The 9,009-nt window shown below is 37.9% G+C and overlaps 1 protein-coding gene across 5 annotated transcripts in view; it reads right to left on the bottom strand.

The window, feature by feature from the left end:
• Positions 1–269, bottom strand: part of CDK1 (cyclin-dependent kinase 1) — a 23,511-nt gene extending 23,242 nt beyond the window's left edge. For 4 of the 5 annotated variants that reach the window (XM_014538731.1, XM_014538730.1, XM_014538729.1 and 1 more), the window contains exon 1: positions 153–243. The gene's annotated coding sequence lies outside the window, so the exon portion shown is untranslated. Of the gene's footprint in view, positions 1–152 lie in introns of all 5 variants that reach the window. The other variant, XM_014538728.1, reaches the window with a different exon arrangement.
• Between the last annotated feature and the right edge of the window lie 8,740 nt (positions 270–9,009).

Here is a 9,009-nt window from a genome sequence, read left to right as displayed (position 1 = left end):
CACCGCCCAGCCTCCCCGCCGGGCCCCACGCAGACCCCAGCTGCCCGGCCAGCCTCCGGATGACCACCCGATTCCTCCAAGCTCCCCCTCCGAGTACCCCGAGGCGACCCCTGTGAGCCCCACAGGCATGACCCTGACCCCGGCCACTCTACCCGGCAAGCAACCCCGCGGCGAAAGCGGCGGCGGCTACCACGGCGGCGTCACTTTGTCCTTAACTTCCCAGGTCCAGCTCTGAAGCTAAGTGTGAGCAGTTTCAAACTCACCGCGCTAAAGGGTCCCGCATCCACCAATCAGGTGACCCGTAGACTTTCAAAGCAGCCAATCAGAGCCCAGTCACGCTAGGGCTGGGCTTCCCCGGTGGCTAGAGCGCGAATGGAAAGGAAAACGGCGGCTGCAGAAAAAGCAGCAGGGCGGGCGCCAAGTGAGTCTGCGCGCAAGCTCTGTCTTTCTTCCCGTGGGAGCATCGTCCCACTGTTTCTAGGCACCAGAAACTGTTCTTTCTGTTTGTTGGTTTTTTCACCTGCCAATATTAGCACAATTAAAATTTAGTATACACAAATAGCTCATCGCAAAAGTGATACTGCACTTGCATCCAGATTCCATTCCTTTCACTTTTAATGCTTAAAGCCTCCTGTATATTGATGTTTTTCTAAATAGATGACTTTCAGGCTGGGCCGAAGGAAGATAATGGAACCAAAAAACCTATATACATAATACATAGACACAGACTACAGTGTGATGTTAGCCAGGAGGGAAGCGGGGTGAGAGGTTAGGTGGAGGTGGGCAAAGGCCAGAGAAATGAGGATGGAAAGAGACTCTCCCTCTCCCTTCCTCTCTGAAATCAATACAAATATATTTTTTAAAATATCCTTGGGTGAGGATTAACAAAAACAAAACAAAACAAACCAACCTTAAGATATTCTGTTGGGGGAGAGGGGAAGAGCCAAAGAGATATTTTTACCCCCATTTATACCAAATAGATAAAAACATTCTCTAAAAACCTCTAATGAAATTACTACAGATAGGGAATGAATGATTATATATTATTGGTTTTAAAGCAGCTTAAATATGTACAAATGACAGATCATTTTAACCTAGGGTAACTAGATAAAAAGTTTATTTAAATTAGTTTAATAATGAATTATCTAAACCAGTTCAGACAATTTAGGTAAACATATTTATCATCTTAAAAATAATTTTAGGTGACTAAAAGTATGCTATGAAACTTAACATAATTCTACTGACCTAACTTCTTCCCCCCCCCAACACATATATAAGATGTCAATAATCAATACTTATCAAATAGAAATTTTGTTTTAATTAGAATATTGCTTGTGGCTATGGGCGCACACTATGCAGTGTACAGATAATGTTTATTGAGTTGTACACTTGAAACCTATATGGTTTTGTGAACCAACGTCACCCCAATAAATTCAATAAAAAAAATATAAGGTCATGGAAAACTCAAAGACAATGTAAAGAATATATATGTTATATATAACCATGCTTTGTTTTTACCTCACTTTTTATTATTTTTTTATTTATTTAAAAATTTTACTTATTTAAAAGTTAAGAGCAAAATTTTATGTTTTTTACATTTTAAAATATTTGCACATCAGTATTTTAAATGTCGTTTAAAAGAAAAATAAATCACAATTCTATAAGGGAAGACAAAAGAGATCTAAATTATACTTTAAATAACCCAGTATCAAAAACTCTTTCTTTCATGGCACTCTTCCATATCTTTAAGAGAGATTTCTTCACTTGAACATCATTCTTAAATTCTGAAGAAAATAAAACAGTAAAATAGAACTGCAGATAATAAGAGTCCCCTAGTAAGGATTTCTCTTTGCAGAACAAAGACTGATTAGCATGACCTCTTACTAATATGTATTAAATGACCCAGATTAGGATAAGGAATAAAACTAGTATATCACATGCATTTAAGTGTTTAATACATTTTCACACAATGAGTAGCATCTGTCATCTGACCCCATATGTGGCACAAATTTTATGTTCCTAGGTGACAGAGGTAGAGTATTCATAGTGGAGGTAGGAGTTTGGAAAATCTGTCTGAAACTAATAACTTTTAAAACTTACTTTTAAAATCCCAAATTCGCATTTTAAATAAAACCCCACTACCCCAGAGAAATGCTCTAAGAAAGAAGTCTGTTCCCTGCTGGGTTAAGGTACTAACTTTATATATCTTTCTCTCTGGGAGGCCTAAGCCACAAATTTAATTTCTATCATCTAAAAACAGGCAGTAATTCATTATATCCACTTTACATTCAACATAAAGAAGACACAAGCTTCCACAGCTGCGATGCTAGATTTTTAAATTTAACTCAGTTATCTTTGTTTTTGAAGTTTTGGGGTTTATTGTAAATTCATGCTATTGTAAATTCATGCTACCGTTTTTTACACTTTGGGTCCTTGAATTCAGTGTCTCTAAAGTGCAACGCTGTGTTTTATAGACAGGAAAATGAATCAGATACAATTCCTGTAATAGGCGTGGAGTGGGAAAACACAATGGTTACTTAGAATTCTCTTCTGGCACTTATGTCGTAAACTGCTCTAAGGTGATATGAGAACATAGAGGAGGAGATTACTAATTCAAACAGAGGGAATGACATTTGAACAAACCATGGAGGAAAATTTTCACATTTATATTTTGGTAAACTCCATTTAGAAGGGAAAGGACACATCAGTTGGGACTGAACACAAAGTTTTTGTTTTGTTTTTAGACATAAGTATTGCTGTGGACTGAATTATATCCCCCCTCCCCCAAGAAATTAATATATCGAAGCTCCAAATCCTAATGTGATGCTATTTAGAGGTAGAGGTTTTGGGGAGTTGATTAGGATGAAATAAGACCATGAAGTTGAAGTTCTTATTATGGGATTAGTCCTTTTATATGAAAAGACATCAGAGAGTTCAATTATGTGAAGACACAGCAAGAGGGCTCCATCTGTAAGCCAGGAAGAGAGCTCTCATCAGACTCAACCATACTGGCACCTTGGTCGCAGACTTCTAGCCTCCAGGACTGGGAGGAAATGAATTTCTGTTGTTTAAGCCGCCCAGTCTGTGCTATTTTGCTATGGCAGCCCAATGGACTAATGCAACTATTTTTTTCAGATACAAATGTCTGAGAAACAGTTGCTTGTAACCATAGTGGTCCCTCCTTATTAGTCATTTTGCTTCCAAAAATATTAAATGGAAATTTCCAGAAATAAACAATTCATAAGTTTTAAAACACACGCCATTCTGAGCAGTGTGATGAAATCTCGCGTGGTCCCACACAGACGATAATCATCCCTCTGTCCGCATGTCCAGGCAGCAGACGCTCCCCACGCCCAGTCGGTCACCCAGTAACCATCTTGCTTATCAGATCAACTGTCACGGGTTCACAGTGCTTGTGTTCAGGTAACTATTATTTTACCTAATAATGGCCCAAAGCCCAAGAGTAGTGATGCTGGCGACTTGGACATTGGCCAAGGAGAAGAGTGTTTCCTTTAGTGAAAATGTGGAAGTTCTGGACTTTATCAGGAAAGAAAAAAACAGTATGCTGAGGTTTGCTAAGATCTAGGGAGGTAGGAAAAGGAAATTCGGGCTAGTTTTGCTGTCACACCTCAAACTGCAAAAGTTATGGCCATAGTGTGTGGTAAGTGCTTAGCTAAGATGAACAAGACATTATACTTTATCATAGGTATCTATGTGTAAAAACAGTATATATATAAAGTTTCAGTACTGTTCGAGGTTTCAGGCATCTGCTGGAAGTCTTGGAACATATCCCCTGCAAATAAGGGACGACTACTGTACATCAAATACCCTGGGAAGTGATGCCAGAAACTAAAACAATGTGCTTCTGTGAAGTAAAAGAGTGACGGGCACAGAGGTGGCAGGGAGACTGCCTGGGCCCAAAGCCTTTTAAATCCTGCCTCCTGCCCTTGTCTGTGGCTTTGGGCAAGCCCCTTTGTTTCTCTGTGCTTCATGTATTCAATTATAGTACCTAGTTGTGTCATGTTGAGTATAAAATGAGGTAATCCATGTAACATGTACTTAGATCAATGCCCAGCCCACAGTAAGCACTTCATTCGTTTGATTTTTCCCAATCATGTTGATCACTTTCTATCCCTCACAAAAAGAGCTCTCTCTGGTGCTAAGCACGGGAACAGAGACCTGAGTGAATTGCTGGGGAGTCACAGAACAGGGGGGAAGGACTCTGGAGGAGCCAGATAAGGCTTCACCAATGACAAGATCCTTGTGCTGGGCCGTGTAGAAAAGCTGGTGTCAGTGTAAATGGGAATTGAAGGAGAGGAGCCTGGGTAGGGAACAGCAAGGGGAAGAGCAGTGCCAGAGAGGCACAGGCTGACGTGGGACTTACAAAGGGAGCTTGGTAAAGCTCAACAAATGGTGCATTTGAAGTAATTCTTGGAATATGAATATAATTTGGCAAATAGAAATGGAAGAAGGAATTTGGTGGGATGGGGATGACTATGTGGGTGGCATTCTCGATAGAAAGAGGAGAAACAGGGCAGGTTTGGAGAACATCCAGGAGTAAATGGGGCTGGAGGTTAGAGTCCGAAAAGGGAGTTAAGGGCTAGAAGGGTGGGAAGGAGAGCTGGATTCATATTGTGAAGAGTTTTGGAAGTCACTGTGGGGAGGTTAACTAGCAGCATTTCAAACAGTCCAATGAGAACAACTAAAGGTTTTTTCGTTTGATTGAGCAGGGGAGTGATAAGATTGTGTTCTCCCTTTAAACAGATTAATCTGGCAGAAATGTGGGAAGAGAGAGGAGCAATAATGCCAGTTAAAAGGTCATTTCCTGCAGGAGTTCATGATACCTAAGGCTGGGACCAACTCTGTAAAGCTGATATTTATAAATCTACATATACTTGTGTGCGTGTGTGTGTGTGTGTGTGTGTGTGTGAGAGAGAGAGAGAGAGAGAGAGAGAGAGAGAGAGAAAACGCTCTGGAGGCAATGAGGTAAGGATACTATGACTATGATTCCACTAGAGGGTAGTAGAGACAAATTGGTAAAATTGATGAAGCTGCTATTATCCAAGTATCAAGCCAAGTATTTTTTTTCTTGTTTTTATTTTGTAATGATTGCAAACACAATTCAATTATTCCATGGCTAAGAAAGGTATGACAAGTACATTTAGTGAAATGTAGCTCTAGACCAGTTAGTACATTTTTATAAGTCAATAAAGCTGAATTGGCAAGGCCAGAAAACTAGTTGACATTTGGCCTTTTTACAATAACCAATGTCTTATTATGGCCTTGAATGGAAACTTTTCTTTTCAATTGAATATTACATCCAAGTCTCTCATTGATTAAAGTACAAGAAGAAAAAGAAAAAGAAAGAAATATTGGTAAAAGTTAATTCTGATGTGTATGCTTGGTTAGATAATGTAAGTTGAAAAAAGCTTATCTTTGGTATACTTATTTACAGTTAATATTCTAAAATATATATTGCTATGTTGTATATGTATATTGCTATATTTTATACACACACATACATTCTTTTGAGAAGCAACACAGCAATAAAGAGCTATAATGCCCATATTGGTTGTTTTTTAACATTTAGTATACCCTCTAACATTATTTTATCCCAAGGAAATAATTCTATATGAATAAAAGTCATATACTTGAAAAAAATTATGACAACATTTTTGGTAATAAAAATTTAGAGGCAGCCTAGATATCTAGTAGGGAAATGGTTAAATAGGTAATTTTGATATTTCCTTTAATCAAATACCACACATCCAGACACATACACTGTGATTGTAGGGTTAGAAAAGCATGAATTACAATAAAAGGAAATTAACACAGAATTGTTCTCATTGATGGGATGCGTGGTCAATTTAAAAACATTATCATCCAACTAGTTTTATGTTGTCTTTACAATATCCACACACCAAAGAGAAAATATACTGCAGCTAACATTTTTACCTACAATTTTAAGATACTGCCATTTGACTTAACACTATCAAGCCTTCACAATGCAAAGATCACCATATATTCAATCTTTAGTCAGAATAATTCTCAATTACCTTAACTTGTTAAAATAACTTCTAAACACTTGCAAAGGCAATAATCATAGCATTTATAGAATAATAATATATTAGAGTTGATGGAGCTTTACAGATCATCTAATGAGAAATGAAGAGAATGTTAAGGAGATTAAATGTTTACATTCCCTCCGTTTCCTGGGCTTTGTGTATTTGTTTTATTTAAGCTTTTGATAATAAACAGTGTAACTCTGTCAATATGAAGGAAATTATTTGTGTGTGTGTGCGTGTAGATAAATAAAGTAAATCAGTTTAAATGTTTCAGTATGGCAATAATAGCTACTACTACCTTGTATAACATTCAGAGTTACACCATGAACTGTGCTAAGCACTTTAAATATGCTATCTTTAAAGATGCTGCAATGCTATTTGTGAAGATCCAGCTTCAGATGAGGAAACTGAGATCTAGAGAGCTTGAATAATTAGCCCAGTGTCAGACAGCTAGTAAGAGGCAGAATGGAGACTTGAATCCAGGATTTTCTGACTCAAAGCCCAGCTTCTCTACCACTGTGCAACATTCCACTTATCCTATATAATAAAAGCATAATATGCAAATTGACTGACTAGCAGGACAACCAGTCGGCAGGGGGCGGGGCAGGCAAGCAGGCAGCACCAGGCCAGTCAAGGCATGTGCCAGCAGGCAGAGGGAGGGGACCTCGATCAGGGGTGGCAGCGGCCAGTGGCGGCAGAGAGGCGATCGGACTGGAGGTGGGGTGGAAGGGGCAGCCGCTTGCCAACCGGCGCCATCCCCTGATCAGCCTGCCTGGTGGCCTCCCACAGAGGGAAGCCAGACTATGGCTTAGGCCTGCTCCCCACAAAGCTGTCAGTCAGACATTCCCTGAGGGCTCCAGGACTGTGAGAGGGTGCAGGCCGGGCTGAGGGACCCCGAGTGCATGAATTTTCATGCACCGGGCCTCTAGTGTGCAATAAAATAAATGTCACTCTATTAAGATGATAAATTTTTGGAAATACTATTAACACCAATTTTCGTAAATAGGAATTATATATTTAGTCCTCTTATACTATGTAACTTAATGATAATTTCATTCCCATTGGTGTCTCCTTAAAGAAGAGAAGTGTATCATTTGCTTGAAATAAGAATGTAATTAAACAAGATTGAATCATTGATCAATAGTAGAGCATTTAAAATAGTTGTCCATTATTCTTGGAACAACACAATTTTAAGCTCCAGATGAAAGGGATAAAAAAATTTAGAGCCCATTCTCAAATAACTGTAGGTCCGGCTTTTCTCCCATCAGTAGGATTTTCCACTCAAAATACATTGAGTGTTTTTGTGGGAGTAGGTTGCTGATTTTCAGTGTTTTTGTGGGAGTAGGTTGCTGATTTTCAGTGTTTTTGTGGGAGTAGGTTGCTGATGCCTTAAGAACACAGAAGTGGATTAACGTTGTCCTTGTTTCTTGACACACTCTCATAATTGGTGCATTTATGGCCATCTTTATTCATATAATTATTAATTTATAGTAATAACATAATAAGTACCGATGAAACCACACCCAACATTAAAACTGGGTCCATAACAAAAGCTTCCATGTGTGATCCTCTTTGCATCATTGCATTCTGGCACTACCCAACCCCAGCCAACTGCCATCCTGAATCATCACTTTTGCTTGCATTTTTAGTTTTGTCTCTTATCGTACAACTTAAGGAATGTGCATGTGTAGTTCCCTTCAACTTTTTATTTTAAAAATGTAAAGCTAAAAAAAGTTGAGAGTAGTAACAATAAAACCCATATACCCTTCACCCAGATGCACCAATTGTAATCATTTTGTCAAATTTGCTATTCCCTTGTCTTCTCCCTCCCTTCAAGAGTCAGTACTGAACTAGTTCAGTGAGTGAGCTTGGAAGTGAATCTTCTGCCATTTGAGTATGAAGTTATACTTGTCCAGGAATTTGTACATTGGGTCCAATTTTCCAAATTATTGGCATACAGGGGATAATAGTGTTCTCATGACATTTTTACATCTCCAGTATTTCTATAAACTGTTTTAATTAATAATACTCCTTATTTGTAGTGTCTCTCTCTCTCTCTTTTTTTCCTAATATAATCTTGTCGGAGTTTTGTCATTTTGTTTGTTGTTGTTTTTTAAGAACTGATGTTTGGTTTGTTTACATTCTTTCTTATATCTTCTTTTTATAATTATTGATTCTGCTCTTATTTGTATTATCTCTTTCTTCTGATGCATTAACTTTTAGCACCTGGTCTTTCCTAATACAAGTATTAATATCTAAAATGACTCTCATAACATCACTATTGCTGTATCCTATAAGCTTTGTTATATACTATTTTAATTTTTGAACATATTGAATACAGTAAAAATAACTGTTTAAATGTGATTTTCTGCTAATTCTAACATCTGTGTCAACTCTAGTTCATTTCCAGTTGAATTATTTTCTTCAATATTGGTTGTATTTTCCTGCTTCTTTGCATGCCTGGTAATTTTTTACTGTGTCAGACATTATGAATTTTACCTTTTTGTGGGCTGGATACTTTTCTATTTCTATAAAAATTTCTTTGATCTATTCTGAGATGCAGGGAACTTCCTTGGAAACAGTTTGATCCTCTCTAGTCCTGCTTTTATAATTTGTTGGGCAGGACCAGAGCTGTGTTTAGTCTAGGGATAATTATTTCCCATTTCTGAGGCAAGACCCTTTTGAATACTCTTCCTCTTATCTCAGAAATTATGAGGTTTTCTACTATGGAAGCTGGAAGCAGACACGATTCCCAGTCCTGAATGAGCAACAGGTACTATTCCCTTTAATCCTTTTTTAGGTGATTGTGTCAGGGTTGTCCAGAGAATTAGAAACAATAGAATGCATATATGTATTATTTTATGCAATACAATAATACAGTGTACAAAATAATATAATAATAACAGAACCAATAGAATATATGGTATATGTCATATTATATATA

Source organism: Myotis brandtii, unplaced genomic scaffold, assembly GCF_000412655.1.
Source record: "Myotis brandtii unplaced genomic scaffold, ASM41265v1 scaffold196, whole genome shotgun sequence".
Classification (NCBI taxonomy): domain Eukaryota; kingdom Metazoa; phylum Chordata; class Mammalia; order Chiroptera; family Vespertilionidae; genus Myotis; species Myotis brandtii.
This window is presented reverse-complemented; position numbering and strand designations above follow the sequence as displayed.